The 17,729-nt window shown below is 46.9% G+C and overlaps 1 protein-coding gene across 2 annotated transcripts in view; it reads right to left on the bottom strand.

The window, feature by feature from the left end:
- Nucleotides 1-17,729, bottom strand: part of LOC140134567 (myeloid cell surface antigen CD33-like) — a 336,522-nt gene that overhangs the window by 171,075 nt on the left and 147,718 nt on the right. The window lies entirely within an intron of this gene.

Genomic DNA, 17,729 nt, shown 5'->3' with positions numbered 1-17,729 from the left:
TGGCTGTGTACTGAGGCTGTAGCTCCATGTATGGCTGTGTACTGTGCTGTAGCTCCATGTATAACTATGTACTGTGGCTGTAGCTCCATGTATGGCTGTGTACTGTGGCTGTAGCTCCATGCATGGCTGTGTACTGTGGCTGTAGCTCCATGTATGGCTGTGTACTGTGGTTGTAGCTCCATGTATGGCTGTGTACTGTGGCTGTAGCTCTATGTATGGCTGTGTACTGCTGCTGTAGTTCCATGTATGGCTGTGTACTGCTCCTGTAGGTCCAGGTATGGCTGTATACTGCTCCTGTAGCTACAAGTATGGCTGTGTACTGTGGCTGTAGCTCCATGTATGGCTGTGTACTGTGGTTGTAGCTCCATGTATGGCTGTGTACTGCTCCTGTAGGTCCAGGTATGGCTGTATACTGCTCCTGTAGCTACAAGTATGGCTGTGTACTGTGGCTGTAGCTCCATGTATGGCTGTGTACTGTGGTTGTAGCTCCATGTATGGCTGTGTACTGTGGCTGTAGCTCTATGTATGGCTGTGTACTGCTGCTGTAGTTCCATGTATGGCTGTGTACTGCTCCTGTAGGTCCAGGTATGGCTGTATACTGCTCCTGTAGCTACAAGTATGGCTGTGTACTGTGGCTGTAGCTCCATGTATGGCTGTGTACTGTGGTTGTAGCTCCATGTATGGCTGTGTACTGCTCCTGTAGGTCCAGGTATGGCTGTATACTGCTCCTGTAGCTACAAGTATGGCTGTGTACTGTGGCTGTAGCTCCATGTATGGCTGTGTACTGTGGTTGTAGCTCCATGTATGGCTGTGTACTGTGGCTGTAGCTCTATGTATGGCTGTGTACTGCTGCTGTAGTTCCATGTATGGCTGTGTACTGCTCCTGTAGGTCCAGGTATGGCTGTATACTGCTCCTGTAGCTACAAGTATGGCTGTGTACTGTGGCTGTAGCTCCATGTATGGCTGTGTACTGTGGTTGTAGCTCCATGTATGGCTGTGTACTGCTCCTGTAGGTCCAGGTATGGCTGTATACTGCTCCTGTAGCTACAAGTATGGCTGTGTACTGTGGCTGTAGCTCCATGTATGGCTGTGTACTGTGGTTGTAGCTCCATGTATGGCTGTGTACTGTGGCTGTAGCTCTATGTATGGCTGTGTACTGCTGCTGTAGTTCCATGTATGGCTGTGTACTGCTCCTGTAGGTCCAGGTATGGCTGTATACTGCTCCTGTAGCTACAAGTATGGCTGTGTACTGTGCCTGTAGCTCCATGTATGACTGTGTACTTCTGCTGTAGCTTCATGTATGACTGTGTACGGTGGCTGTAGCTCCATTTATGGCTGTGTACTGTGGCTGTAGCTCCATGCATGGCTGTGTACTGTGGCTGTAGCTCCATGTATGGCTGTGTAGTGCGGCTGTAGCTCTATGTATGGCTGTGTACTGTGGCTGTAGCTCCATGTATGGCTGTGTACTGCTGCTGTAGCTCCATATATGGCTGTGTACTGCAGCTGTATCTCCATGCATGGCTGTGTACTGTGGCTGTAGCTCCATGTATGGCTGTGTACTGTGGCTGTAGCTCCATGTATGGCTGTGTACTGTGGCTGTAGTTCCATGTATGTTTGTGCCCCATGGCTGTAGCTTCATGTATGGCTGTGTACTGTGCTGCAGCTTCATGTATGGCTGTGTGCTGTGGCTGTAGCTCTATCTAGGGTTGTGCACCGTGGCTGTGGCTGCTTGTATGGCTGTGTACTGTGCTGTAGCTCCATTTGTGGATTTGTACTGTGGCTCTAGCTCCATGTATGGCTCTGTACTACTGCTGTAGTTCCATGTATGTTTGTGTAATGCAGTTGTAGCTCCATGTATGCCTGTGTACTGCGGCTGTAGTTCCATGTATGGCTGTGCACTGTGACTGTAGCTCCATGTATAGCTGTGTACTGCGGCTGTAGCTCCATGTATGGCTGTGTACTGTGGCTGTAGCTCCATGTATGGCTGTGTACTGTGCTGTAGCTTTATGTATGACTGTGTACTGCGGCTGTAGCTTCATGTATGGCTGTGTACTGTACTGTACCTCCATGTATGGCTGTGTACTGTACTGTAGTTCCATGTAGGGCTGTGTACTGTACTGTACTTCCATGTAGGGCTGTCTACTGCGGCTGTAGCTCCATGTATGACTATGTACTGCTGCTGTAGCTCCATGTATGGCTGTGTACTGTGCTCTAGCTCCATGTATGGCTGTGTACTGCTGCTGTAGCTCCATGTACTGTAGCTGTAGTTCCATGTATGGCTATGTACTGCTGCTTTAGCTCCATGTATGGCTGTGTACTGTGCTCTAGCTCCATGTATGGCTATGTACTGTGCTGTAGCTCCATGTATGGCTGTGTACTGTGCTGTAGCTCCATGTATGGCTGTGTAATGTGGCTGTAGCTCCATGTATGGCTATGTACTGTGCTGTAGCTCCATGTATGGCTGTGTACTGTGCTGTAGCTCCATGTATAGCTGTGTACTGTGCTGTAGCTCCATGTATGGCTGTGTACTGTGGCTGTAGCTCCATGTATGGCTGTGTACTGTGCTGTAGCTCCATGTATGGCTGTGTGCTGTGGCAGTAGCTCCATCTATGGTTGTGCATCGTGACTGTAGCTCCATGTATGGCTGTGTACTGAGGCTGTAGCTCCATGTATGGCTGTGTACTGCAGCTGTAGCTCCATTTATGGTGTGTACTGCAGCTGTAGCTCCATGTATGGTGTATACTGCAGCCAGGGCTGATTTAGGCGAAAGAGAGCTGTACTTATCCCACCAGGTGAGAGAGCTGTACCTCTCCCACCACTGACAGTAGATAAAAAGAAACTACATTTCCAAAATCAAAGTTATATAACTTCATACTTTACTGCACTTATGGACAGCACTCATTATGGTAAAGAAACATTGTTGTTAGTTTTTCTATACTGTTACTCTTATTGATATTAAAAATTTGATTTATTTCTTAGGAATGGATCCTGCAGGGTATAACCTGACCTCACCTTATATAGCTGGATATCTGGATTACTACAACCTGTATGTTTATGTTACTTATTCTTTAGTTTGTGTCCATATCTGTATTGTAGCCACATCTCACATTGTGTTGCAGTTTCAGACAATAGTGGGGGGTTGGGAGGTGATTTTTTCCTCAATTTTAGAGATGAGTGAGTAGACTCGTCTAAGCTTGATGCTCGGTCGAGTATTAGCATACTCAAAACGGCTCATTGCTCGGACGAGTATTTCCCCTGCTCAAGATCGAGCATTTAATTAAGAAAAGACAGTGAAGAACAATGAAGAATACAAAGAAAACAGCGAACACAGTGAACACAGGATCATTTAAGTGAAGTACACATTGAAAGAACACAGTGCAGAACAGATTGCAGATGTTCCGTACATCTGCAATCTGTTCCGAAGACACGCGTGCTGAACGGTGTTCTCCACAATAGTATCTGAGAACAATGGGGGTCATTTACTAAAGGCCCGATTCGCGTTTTCCCGACGTGTTACGCGAATATTTCCGATTTGCGCCGATCGTACCTGAATTGCCCCGGGATTGTGGCGCACGCGATCGGATTGTGGCGCATCGGCGCCGGCACGCGAGCGACGGAAATCGGGGGGCGTAGCCGAACGAAAACCCGACGTATTCGGAAAAACCGCCGCATTTAAAAACCGAAAAAGTGTCGCTTGGGGACCGCTTACCTTCACTTGGTCCGAGGTGGTGAATTCCGGCGCGATGAGATGACTTTCAGCGCAGCAGCGCCACCTGGTGGACGGCGGAAGAACTACATTCATAAATCCCGGCCGGACCCGAATGCAGAGCAGAGAACGCGCCGCTGGATCGCGACTGGACCGGGTAAGTAAATGTGCCCCAATATGTGTGAAGAACACTTTACAGATGCATGGGAACATCTGGAAGGTGTTCTTCACACATATTGGGGGTCATTTACTAAGGGCCTGATTCGCAGTTTCCCGACGTGTTACCCGAATATTTCCGATTTGCGCCGATTTCCCCTGAATTGCCCCGGGATTTTGGCGCCCGCGATAGGATTGTGTCGCATCGGCGCCGGCGTGCACGCAATGGAAATCGGGGGGCGTGGCCGAACGAAAATCCGACGGATTCGGAGAAACCGGTGCTTTTTTTAAAAAAAAAGTGTTGCGGGACACGCGCTTACCTTCACCAGGAATAGGATCGTGCACTCCGGCGGGCCTCGGCGGACTTCAGCGCAGGAGCGACACCTGGTTGACGTCAGAGGAACTGCCTTAGTGAATCACCGGAAGACCCGAAACCCACCGCAGATCGCTGGATCGCAAAGGGACCGGGTAAGTAAATCTACCCCATTGTTCTTAACATACTATTGTGGAGAACACCGTTCTGTAAAATAAAACTTTTATTAGTAGGAAATAAAAATAAAGAAGTCTTCCCGAGTAAATACATTTCTTTAAAAGCCCAACGTTTGTGTGGAGCGTGTCTTTGTTATTAATATTTATTATTTAACAGTATTGGTCTGTTCACAATGGTAGGTGTTAGCAATGGCTCTGTGTGAGCTCGGCTGCTGAGTTTATTATGTTAATTGTAGCAATATATCAAAGAGTATCTCGTCGTTGACACTAGATCTCAGTGTCTATTAGGTGTTAATTAGAGATGAGCGAACATACTCGTCCGAGCTTGATGCTCGATCGAGCATTAGCGTACTCGTAACTGCTCGTTGCTCGGACGAGTATTTCGCCTGCTCGAGAAAATGGCAGCTCCCGCCGTTTTGCTTTTTGGCGGCCAGAAACAGAGCCAATCACAAGCCAGGAGACTCTGCACTCCACCCAGCATGACGTGGTACCCTTACACGTCGATAGCAGTGGTTGGCTGGCCAGATCAGGTGACCCTGGGATAGACTAGCCGCTGCCCGCGCTGCTCGGATCATTCTCTGTCTGGATGCCGCTAGGGAGAGAGCTGCTGCTGGTCAGGGAAAGCGTTAGGGTGTTCTATTAGCTTATTGTTAGGCAGGAGTGATTCTACAACAACCCAACAGCCCTTCTTAGGGCTACAATAACGTTATCCTTTTTTTTTTATTTGCTTGTGGCTGGGCTTGCTGGCACTAGTAGTGCAGCTAGTACCATATTGTGAGGAATTAGCAGAGGGACTTGCTACCGTTGTGTTTAGCTCTTAGTGACACACATATCCACCTCAAACACCAAAGTGGGAAAATTTATTAGGGGTTTGATTTCAATTAGGCACAGTCTGGCAGTTTCTTTTTAATTTACATTTATTTTTTCATAACTCAGCGTCATCTCATCTGGCATAGTAGTGTGCTTTCATACTTGGCTAGAAAATAGCCATAGGAGAATCCAAACGGCTTACTTACGTCTACAGTAGCGTTATATATATTTGATTTCTGGTTGATCTGCTGGGGGCTGTCATTGCTGCAGTGCATCTACTAGCAAATTGTGAGCAATTAGGAGTGAGACTTGCGACCACTGTGTTTTGCGCTTAGTGACGCACATATCCATCGCAAAGACCGAAGTGGGAAAATTTATTAGGGCCCGGGGTTGGATTTCAATTAGGCACAGTCTGCCATTTCCTTTTTTATTTTACGTTTATTTTTTTAATAACTCAGTGTCATCTCATCTGGCATAGCAGTGTGCTCTCATACTTGGCTAGAAAATAGCCATAGCAATAGGATAGCATCGTTTGGTTTTAAAAACTAAAAAACACACAAAAAAAAAAAAAACACCAAAAAAAGTTAAAAAAAAAATTAAAGTTATACCTCTCATTTTCAAAATGTTTAACCCGAGGGCTAGGGGTAGAGGACGAGGGCGTGGACGTGGGCGTCCAACTACTGCAGGGGTCAGAGGCCGTGGTCCTGGGCGGGGTGAGACACCACCTGCTTATGAGGGAGCAGGGGAACGCCGCAGAGCTACACTCCCTAGGTTCATGTCTGAAGTTACTGGGACTCGTGGTAGAGCACTGTTGAGGCCAGAACAGTGCGAACAGGTGATGTCGTGGATTGCCGACAATGCTTCGAGCAATTTGTCCACCAGTCAGTCTTCCACGCAGTCCACCCATGTCACCGAAATCGGCACTCCTCCAGCTCCTGCACCTCAGCCTCCTCCCCCCCAGTCTGCCCCCTCCCAGCAAAATTTGCCATTTGAACCGGCATACTCTGAGGAACTGTTTTCTGGACCCTTCCCACAGTCACAAACCACTTGTCCGGTTGCTGATGAGCAATTTTCCGATGTCCAGGTTTTCCACCAGTCGCAGTCTGTGGGTGATGATGACCTTGTTGACGTACTGGAAGAAGTGTGTAAAGAGGTGTCCGACGATGAGGAGACACGGTTGTCAGACAGTGGGTAAGTTGTTGTCAGGGCAGGAAGTCCGAGGGGGGAGCAGACTGAGGGATCGGAGGATGATGAGGTGACAGACCCAAGCTGGGTTGAGAGGCCGGGTGAACACAGTGCTTCTGAGACGGAGGAGAGTCCTCGACCAGAACAGGTTGGAAGAGGCAGTGGTGGGGCCAGACGGAGAGGCAGGGCCAGAGCTGGTGCATCAGCGCCAAATGTGTCAACTAGTGAAGCTCCCGTGGCGAGGGCTCCTGCGGCGAGGGCTAGATTTTCAGAAGTCTGGAGGTTCTTTAAGGAAACCCCGGATGACCGACGGACTGTGGTGTGCCACATTTGCCAAACCAGGATCAGCAGGGGTTCCACCACTAATAGCTTAACTACCACCAGTATGCGCAGGCATATGAATGCTAAACACCCGAATCAGTGGCACCAAGCCCGTTCACCTCCGGCCGTGCACACCACTGCTCCTTCCCCTGTGTCAGCTGATAGTCAGCCCCCTGCCCAGGACCCTGCCACAAAAACCCCATCGTCGCCTCCACGATCCTCCACAGCATCCACCAGCGTTCAGCTCTCCATACCCCAGACGCTGGAGCGGAAACGCAAATATAGTGCAACCCACCCGCACGCCCAAGCCCTTAATGTGCACATCTCCAGATTGCTAAGCCTGGAGATGCTGCCTTATAGGCTAGTAGAGACCGAGGCCTTTCGCAGCCTCATGGCGGCGGCCGCCCCTCGGTATTCGGTCCCCAGCCGCCACTACTTTTCCCGATGTGCCGTCCCAGCCCTGCACCAGCACGTGTCAGACAACATAATCCGTGCCCTGACCAACGCCGTTTCTGACAAGGTCCACCTGACCACGGACACGTGGACGAGTGCTGCCGGGCAGGGCCACTATATATCGCTGACGGCACATTGGGTTAACTTGGTGGAGGCTGGGACCGAGTCTGACCCTGCGGCTGGTCATATACTGCCGACACCGAGGATTGCGGGGCCTACCTCGGTCCAGGTGTTTCAGGCCTACTATGCCTCCTCCTCCTCCCACCCCTCCTCCACCTCCTCCTCCGAACTACCATCCGTGGGCATGGCGCCATCAGTCGCTAGCTCTAGGCACAGCAGCAGTGCCGTCGCTAAGCGACAGCAGGCGGTGCTCAAACTGCTGAGCCTAGGCGATAAAAGGCACACCGCCCAAGAACTATTACAGGGCATCACGGCGCAGACTGATCTGTGGCTGGCACCGCTGAACCTGAAGCCAGGCATGGTTGTGTGTGACAACGGCCGTAACCTGGTGGCGGCTCTGCAACTCGGCAGACTGACACATGTGCCATGCCTGGCCCATGTGTTAAATCTGATAGTTCAGCGTTTCCTCAAGACATACCCCAATCTGTCTGATTTGCTCTCGAAGGTGCGCCGCATCTGTGCGCATTTCAGGAAGTCCAGCACAGATGCTGCCACTCTCAGGGCAGCGCAGCGCCGCCTCCAACTGCCCGCTCACCGACTGTTGTGCGACGTGCCCACGAGGTGGAATTCAACACTGACCATGTTATCCAGAGTTTACCAGCAGCGCCGAGCGATTGTAGACTGCCAGATGTCAACTTCCACCAGAACTGGTAGTCAGGTCAGTCAGCTTCCTCAAGTCTACAATGAGGAGTGGACGTGGATGTCTGATATCTGTCAGGTGCTGAGTAACTTTGAGGAGTCAACACAGATGGTCAGTGGCGATGCCGCCATCATCAGCCTCACCATCCCGCTGCTTGGCCTGTTGAAAAACTCTCTGGTCAGCATGAAGTCGGAAGTGGAGGAGGATGAGGAGGAGAATGTTGGCGAGACACAAGAGGGGACCATTGTTGAGTCCTCCACTGTTCAGCGTGTATGGGCAGAAGAAGAGGATTTGGAGGAGTTGGAGGAGGAGGAAATGGACAGTCAGGCCAGTGAGGGGAGTGAATTCTTGCGCGTTGGTACTCTGGCGCATATGGCAGATTTCATGCTAGGCTGCCTATCCCGTGACCCTCGCGTTCAAAGAATTTATTCCAGCACCGATTACTGGGTGTTCACTCTCCTGGACCCACGGTACAAGCAAAATCTTTCCACTCTCATCCCTGGAGAGGAAAGGAGTGTGAGAATGCATGAATACCAGCAGGCCCTGGTGCACAAGCTGAAACAGTATTTCCCTTCTGACAGCGCTAGCGGCAGAGTGCGTAGTTCTGCGGGACAAGTAGCGAGGGAGAGTAGACAAGCAGGCAGCTTGTCCAGCACTGGCAAGGGTACGCTTTACAAGGCTTTTGCCAGCTTTATGTCACCCCAGCAAGACACTGTCACCTGTCCCCAGTCTCGGCAGAGTAGGGCTGATCTTTACAGAAAGATGGTGAGGGAGTACGTAGCTGACCATACCATCGTCCTAAATGATCACACAGCTCCCTACAACTACTGGGTTTCAAAGCTGGACATGTGGCACGAACTGGCGCTGTACGCCTTGGAGGTTCTTGCCTGCCCTGCCGCTAGCGTGTTGTCCGAGCGGGTTTTCAGTGCAGCTGGTGGCATCATCACCGATAAGCGTACACGCCTGTCGACTGACAGCGCTGACAGGCTGACGCTTATTAAGATGAATAAAGCCTGGATTTCTCCTAATTTCCAATCTCCACCAGGTGAAGGAAGCTCAACCTGAATAATTTATCCACTCCTCCTCCTCCTCATTTTCCTCCTTCTCCTCCTCTTTGTACAGTAAAGCAGAGGAAACTGGCTATTTTTTGACAGGGCCCACTGGCTCTAGCTATAGTACTTTATGCATTTAATTTTTATGGAGGGCCACCGACCCGGTCCTCTGTTTTAAACAATTTTTGGGAGTGCCACATACAGGCACTCAATCTATTCAATTTTTCTGGAGGGCCACCTACCTGCTCCTCTGGTTTGAAAACTTTTTTGGACTGCCACATACAGGCACTCAATCTATTCCATTTTTATGGAGGGCCACCTACCTGCTCCTCTGGTTTGAAAACTTTTTTGGACTGCCACATACAGGCACTCAATCTATTCCATTTTTATGGAGGGCCACCTACCTGCTCCTCTGGTTTGAAAACTTTTTTGGACTGCCACATACAGGCACTTATAAGAACGCTACTACACTTGATCTTATACAAAAGGTTCTTAGAAGTGCTGTTTGGGGAGTAGCCTAGAGACAGGGGCTTGGATTGGCGAAAGCTCGCCTGGCAGCGGAGCGCCAGCTCCATGCCAAGAACCAACTAACATAGTTTTAACTGCAGCACCTTTAATCTACTACTAGTTCACTGCCTCCATACATGGCCGCCTTATCAAACGTGCTGTGTCAGGCAGAATTTTGGGTTGTTTTCATGGCTTCCACAACAAACTTGTTAACTTTGTCGCCACCCTGCTGTGTAATCCTCAAAATAAACTGGCAAACTTTTACCATTTACGGATATTATTTCAGCGCTTCTTGCGCATCTGTTTATATTCCCCTCACCCGCCATATCCTAAACTTATAAGAACGCTACTACACTTGATCTTATACAAAAGGTTCTTAGAAGTGCTGTTTGGGGAGTAGCCAAGAGACAGGGGCTTGGATTGGCGAAAGCTCGCCTGGCAGCGGAGCGCCAGCTCCATGCCAAGAACCAACTAACATAGTTTTAACTGCAGCACCTTTAATCTACTACTAGTTCACTGCCTCCATACATGGCCGCCTTATCAAACGTGCTGTGTCAGGCAGAATTTTGGGTTGTTTTCATGGCTTCCACAACAAACTTGTTAACTTTGTCGCCACCCTGCTGTGTAATCCTCAAAATAAACTGGCAAACTTTTACCATTTACGGATATTATTTCAGCGCTTCTTGCGCAGATGTTTACATTCCCCTCACCCGCCATATCCCAAACTTATAAGAACGCTACTACACTTGATCTTATACAAAAGGTTCTTAGAAGTGCTGTTTGGGGAGTAGCCTAGAGACAGGGGCTTGGATTGGCGAAAGCTCGCCTGGCAGCGGAGCGCCAGCTCCATGCCAAGAACCAACTAACATAGTTTTAACTGCAGCACCTTTAATCTACTACTAGTTCACTGCCTCCATACATGGTCCCCTTATCAAACGAGCTGTGTCAGGCAGAATTTTGGATTGTTTTCATGGCTTCCATGTTAACTTTGTCGCCACCCTGCTGTGTAATCCACAAAATATACTGGCAAACTTTTATCATGTACCCATATTATTTGAGCGCTTCTTGCTCACCTCCTTTGGTCCCTCTCTGCCACCCATTGGTTTGAAGCCTGAGTCCATTTAGGGTATGTCGCCATGACACTCTCTAGCCTGCCACTGCTGCCGCTGCATCTGCATGCCGTCCCCTATAGTGTCAGGGTCAATTATTGGATGTTTTAGATGCTATCTAGCTTCATTCTGTCACTCTGTCATGGCCATGCTGTTGCCCATAATTTTGGCATAATGGTGCGATTAAGCAGCCTCAGAGGCATCCATGCATGCTGCCCCTGCTGTTTCCTGTCCATTTCCGTGGTGTTTCCATCCTTTTCTGAGGTTCCCAGGTGTTTGGCCAAGCTTCCCTGTGCAGAGCCTTGGTCCCCTTAAAAAATGCTCGAGTCTCCCATTGACTTCAATGGGGCTCGTTACTCGAAACGAGCACTCGAGCATCGGGAAAAGTTCGTCTCGAATAACGAGTACCCGAGCATTTTAGTGCTCGCTCATCTCTAGTGTTAATGTTCTTATTCCTTTGATTACAGCTTTCTAGTGACTCTGTCAGCTTGGTATAAGCTCGGCTGCTGAGATAATTATGTTAATTGTAACAATGTATCAAAGAATGTCTCGTTGTTGACACTAGGGGGATATTTATCAGGAAATGCTAGCTTATTTCTAGCTTCTGCGATTATTTGCCCCGATCTGCCACCTTGACGCCAGTGGAGCGTGAAGGGGGGGCGCGGCCAGACGGGAGTGGGCCGGCACGGGGCGTTACTGTCCCCGTGCCTGCGCACTTGCTGCTACCGCCGACTCTTCATACGTGAAAAGTTGCCCGCTGCGCTTTTTTCTATGCCAGGCCCTGCCTGGCGTAGTATAAACGCTGCGCTGCCAGCAGCCCCGATACATCAAGAGGCGAAAGCCTCTTCATGTATCGGCCTGCGAATTTGCAGTGGCAGGGTTATCATACGCTGGCGCGTATGATAAATATCCCCCAATGTGTCAGTGTTTATTGATTTGTCCATTCATAGATTCTACAAGGAGACATTCTTTGATACATTGTTACAATTAACATAATTATCTCAGCAGCCGAGCTTATACCGAGACAGTGACTAGAAAGCTGTAATCAAAGGACTAAGAACATTAACACCTAGTGCCTATGAATGGATATCTAATAGACACTGAGATCTAGTGTCAATGACGCCTACCAGTGTGAACAGACCAATACTGTTAAATAATAAATATTAATAACAAAGACACACTCCACACAAACATTGGGCTTTTAAAGAAATGTATTTACTTGGGAAACACTTCTTTATTTTTATTTCGTACTAATAAAAGTTATATTTTACAGAACGGTGTTCTTCACAATAGTAACAATAATAGTGTGAAAACAATAGTGTTTCCATACATCTGCAATGTGTTCTTCACACATATTATTCTCAGATACTATTGTGAAGAACACTGTTCTGCACCCGTGTCTTCGGATAAGTTAGCAGATGTACGGAAACATCTGCAATGTGTTCTTCGGTGTTCTTTCAATGTGTTCTTTCAGTGAAAAATGCTCGAGTCTCCCATTGACTTCAATGGGGCTCGTTATTCGATACGAGCACTCGAGCATCGGGAAAAGTTTGTCTCGAATAATGAGCACTCGAGCATTTTAGTGCTCGCTCATCTCTACTCAATTTGCATTTAAAGTTCTGTGTTAATGCCCTGCTGTATCAACATGTCAAAACTAGTGAGAATGTTGGGAATACTAGATATATGCCCAATTATAATGAAGCTGTTGTAACCAAGATATACTACTCATTGGTATATATTTTGAGCTCAGGATGTTTCTTATACAAAAATATATTGACATATTTAGGGTATTACATTAGCCAATATTGAGCAAAAATGTATATTTTGTCCTTAAACCTCTGGTGTTGCAAGGTGGCTTAGTGGTTTGCACTAGAGCCTTGCAGCACTGGGGTCCTGGGATCAAATCCCATCCTGGTCAACATCTGCAAAGAGCTTGTATGTTCTCTCCAGGCCCAAATGGCCCTCTGGACCACTTGCTCCTGGAGAGGATGGGGCTACTTCGGAAGACTAAGAGCAACAATCTCATGTTAATTACATTTTTCTCCAAACTCTAAATATACCACAGAACAAAACAAAGATATTTCATAAATGGTGAAATCTTTAAGATCCTAATTGCACCGTTTTACGTCTTCTCAGGTCAACTATTGCCGACTATGATACAAATGACACAACGATTGATGGCAGCTCAAACGAGATCAACATTTTACAGAAAGTTGCAATTACAATATCCAGCATTGTTTTTATTTTTGGGATTATTGGGAATGGATTAGTCATCTGGATTGCCGGATTCAGGATGAAGAAGACAATCAGTGCCGTTTGGTTCCTCAACCTGGCCATCGCGGACCTCCTGTGCTGCGCTTCTATGCCTCTGTATGTTGCAGGCTGGGCCACTGGGATGTGTAATATGTCTTCATCCTCAATTATTCTTTGCTTTGTTGATATTTTTATGTTATATTTTAACATGGTCACCAGTGTCCTCCTCCTGACGGCCATGAGTATTGATCGCTGGGTATCGGTCATGTGGCCATTTTGGGCCAGAGTCCATAGGACACGTAAACTGGTGGGAATCACTGCAGGAATTATCTGGGTGTTGAGTTTTATTTTGTCTGCAGTTATCCGGTTACTAATAGTAACATCTCCAATTATCAGCTTAGTCATAATGTTTGTGATCCCCTTTCTCATTATCTTAATCACTTATGTCACCATTTTCTTCAAATTTAGAAATAGTAATAGACCCCAGAGATCTCAGAGACCCTACAGGATCATCACCGCTGTTATATTGGGTTTCTTCATCTGCTGGGCTCCGTATCACATCTGCCCATTACTTCCTAAGTATTATAGCTTTGATTTTCCATTCCTTATAGTAAATGCTGTTATTACCTGCCTCGCTTGCTTTAATAGTTGCATTTCAAACTCAATTTCTTCAGATTTATCCCCTTCAGGATTCAAAGTGCCTTAGATGAAAATCCTGATGACCCTTGCGAAGAGCAAGAGGATCCTCAACCTGCCCCCAGTCCAGATGTATAACCTATTGATGATGACCCTGTGCCTGGTCCTTGTGCTGGTAGCCCATTCTTTTACATGATGCTATTAATGGTACTGTCATCTCCTGTACAGTCGGGCACATTTACTTACCTGCTCCGCGGAGTACACAGAAAGTGCATTGCGCGATGATCATGCACTAATTGTGCGCCCGATATCCTGGATGTGTGGCTTCTCCGCTCAGGTCCACCGGAGTTCACCTTCTTCTTCCTGGTGAATCGGCACCACAATTCCCACTTTAGTGCAGAAATGTGGCGCAGACACTTCTTAAATACCTGTGCAAGCAGTTTGCACCAAAAATAATGTGCAAAGTCCGACAGAAAACTGGCGCAAAGCCCTTAGTAAATGTGCCCCAGTGACTATCCCGCGAGGAGTCAGTACATCATACTAACACGGTCAGGTGAAAAAAATTGTGATTAAATCCATATGAAAAAGCGATGTTTCTGCTCAAAAAACATTGGCCATTCATCAAAACTAGTGCAGTGTGTACTAGGTGCAGTTTGCCTGTGTAGTGTGCAGGGGGCGCCAGATTCAGCAAATGTCTCACACGATCTACATGAATCTGAACTGGCCTGAGTACACCAATTTTTTCCTGTGCACTTTCTTTATGCTACAGGATTGTGGCGCAGACAGAATTGTGTTGCTGGGTCCGACTAAGCATTAACAGCATCTTAAGCTGCATATTTTTTGTCTTGTCGGACACAGAGCAGCCGCAACACAAAACTGGCGCGGACACCCGTGAAGAAGTTTGCAAATTCTTTCTAGTGCAAAGTCAGACAGAAAATTTTTTTGGCGCAGTTAGTAAATTTGTCTCTAATTTGCAACTTTTTTTGAGCGCCACAGGGTAATTAGCAGAACTTTTATAACTCTTTGCGGCAGATTTACTTACCCGGTCCATTCGCGATCCAGCGGCACATTCTCTGCGCTGGATTCGGGTCCGGACGGGATTTATTAAGGCAGTTCCTCCGATGTCCACCAGGTGGAGCTGCTGCGCTGAAAAGCATCGGAACACGCTCAAGTTCACCGGCCTATTCCTAGTGAAGGTAAGTGCAAGCTCCATTTTTTGTTTTAAATGCGGCGTTTTTTCAGAATCCATCGGGTTCTCATTCCCCCCTGATTTCCGTTGCGTGCATGCCAGCGCCGATGCGCCACAATCCGATCGCGTGCACCAAAATCCCGGGGCAATTCAGGGGAAATCGGCGCAAATCTGAAATATTCGGGTAACACGTCGGGGAGACGCGAATCGGGCCCTTAGTAAATGACCCCCTTTATGTCCACAATAGCAGGATGTAGTGCTATAATAAAAGAAGTCTTTTACTCTCTTAGGCTACATTCACACGAATACGAATACGTCCCCCATACACCGCAATGGCCTCACAACGCTGTACAGGAGTGGTATGGTGCAGCACACGTGCGGGACCGTACCTTTCCATAGACCGTAGAAAGATAGAACATGTCCTATCTTTCTACCGAATACGGCACCGGGCCCTAAGTTACTCTATAGAGAGGGGCGGGGGTAGGCGGCGCTCTCACACTCCTCCTCTCCCCGGCAACGATATACGCCCGCCGTGTGAATGTACCCTTACTACTCCTCTTACTAGGACGAAGCAAATGTATTTTTCTATGGATGTGTATTGTTATGATCATGTTATCATCCTCTGTAATATAGATACTGATTTGTACATTTTATATATATGTAATTTTATGCTTTTTTTGTCAATCTTTTTGGATCTTGGTAATTGATGCCCTTCCCACAAAAACCTCACCGTGTACCTACCTCCAATTTCTGGAGAAAGTCATGTGGGAGGAGCCAAAATGTTGCACCCTGAGTGAATGAAGAACCTTATTATTTTGGTGATGCACTGCCTTTTTTTTGATTATTTATCTACCCAATCTAAATAAAATCTCATATATCAAATATCTCACATCTGTTTGTTGATAGGTACAACATTTTCCTTACTCCAATGATCGGTTAAAGTGTTTGTAACCCAAACTTATTCTATTTTTAGACTTTTTGACCATTTATTTTAGTTTTTTTTTTGTTAATTTTATATAGTTGTAATTTTTTGCTGGAATTTCCCTTATATGAACCTCAAAGTTACTGAACAATCCTGATAATATAATTGGACTTCAAGGATGTGAAGATATTCACATTGAATTCATCTGCCATGTAAATACATTTCTTCAATTGGATTTAATTTTAAAAAATGCACCTGTGTGAAGATAAAAGTAGTTTTAAGGTCCCATACAGATGAGATTGTCATCCTTGGATACAACCACCGCCACACTCTTCAAGCAAATGCTATTGAGGTCTGACTAATTCAGTGTTCACTACAACAAGACGGCTGTGTGACATGCAGTAATTCCCGTCAATCTCTGCAAAAACTGTTTATTTTTTGTGCAATCATACCAGCAGTGGTGGTCATATCCAAGGACAACAATGTAGTTTCTAAAGGACTATTTTGCTGCATTTATGGGAAATGATCTCAGATGCTAATACCTTTTTTATGGATTAGCAGCATTGAAGAGTAAGTGTAAAACAATATTCCACAGAGAAACCCAATTCTAGTGTTGCAGAGATACTCTGGAACAGAATGTACAAAGAGCTCCCTTCCTAATTATGCAAATTTTAGGACATATGAAGGGCTTCCTCATAGAAATTTCCAGATCTCCGAAGTGTATAACAAAGGGAATTACAGAGATCGATTTGCAACTAATCTGCTTGAAGAATATGGTTTTAATAAAAGTCTTGAACAATTTTAAACAAAAATAGGATTACGAGACAAATAACCTCTAACCCCGTGTGCAACCAGAGCCTAGCCTTTTCTGGCTTGGGGCAGCTGGATCCCTGAGGTACAAGAGTGGCTGGCGGAGCACGGCCTAGCGCTTGTCTATGGTCATGGTGCGGGTTACCAGGGAACAGAGACCTTGGAGGGAGAGGCTGAAGGTGCAGGATGTTTCTCCCTGGGGAAACCCTGATGTAGATGTATGGATCCCTGGTGGTGGTAAATGAGGTGTCCATGTTGTTCTCAGCCGTACAGAGGCATGACTCGGAGACAAGGGATATCAAACTCACAGTTCATTTATTCAGGAACACGGCAATGGCCCAAATAGCAGGAACAATTAACTGGGTCAAGATGGCTGGTTGGATGGTGATCTGCAGGAGTTGCTCTCAGGCTGGAATAGGTAACTTCAGGCTGTAGGTGGATGGATGGCTCCTCACGATGGAGGTCTGTAGGGGCCTTGTAGCTCTTTAGGCCATGCGTCTAAGACAGCAGATCTCAGACACATTCTTTCAATCCTCTGTTTTAGGAAGAACTAGAACCTTCCAGCCACCAGGGAGTTTTAATAACTCCCTTTGGGAGACGGCAAGCTCCTCATCCAACCAGCACCTCTGTACAATATATGAACAAAAATGCATCTGATTGGTCACAATAACAACATTCCTTCTTATGTAGATATTTAGGCAGCCGCATCACCTTTTCTAGACACTTGGGGGCTCACTGGTTCCTATTACATCTATTAGGAGCAGTATTTTGCAGCACACTGCGTTGGCAGGGGTGTTGCACATGTCTGTTTGAATCATTTGTGACAGCAATAGAAAACCATGTCAGAGTAACACTGACACACAGAGCTTTGGGTGTTTAAAAGTGGTTGTTGAGAGACATACCTTGCCACGGAACGTTTTCTAACGTTTTCTAATGTTTCATACAGATATGACAATGATTAACATGGCAGACAGAGCCTCGCATAGAAACAGACTCAGACGTCGACTTAAAAGCGTTTGTGGCATCGATTGCGCCAGTGCGGTGATAGTAACGCCCCACATTTTTTTAGGCTTTAGCAGATTTTTAAAAATGTTAATCTTTTGTACAAAAAAATGCCTTTTTCATTCTTTGGTGTCTTTTTTTTGGGGTACATACAGGCATTTTAATTTACCCTATATACTCCCTATAAGCCGAGTTTTCGGCACAAAAAATTTCCTGAAAAACCTCACCTCGGCTTATACACGAGTCAATAAAGTAAATAAACTTACATACCCTCCGGCTCCTGGCGGCTCCTCTTCTTTCTTCTTCCTG

This window comes from Engystomops pustulosus, chromosome 6 (assembly GCF_040894005.1).
Source record: "Engystomops pustulosus chromosome 6, aEngPut4.maternal, whole genome shotgun sequence".
NCBI classification, from domain to species: Eukaryota; Metazoa; Chordata; class Amphibia; order Anura; family Leptodactylidae; genus Engystomops; species Engystomops pustulosus.
This window is presented reverse-complemented; position numbering and strand designations above follow the sequence as displayed.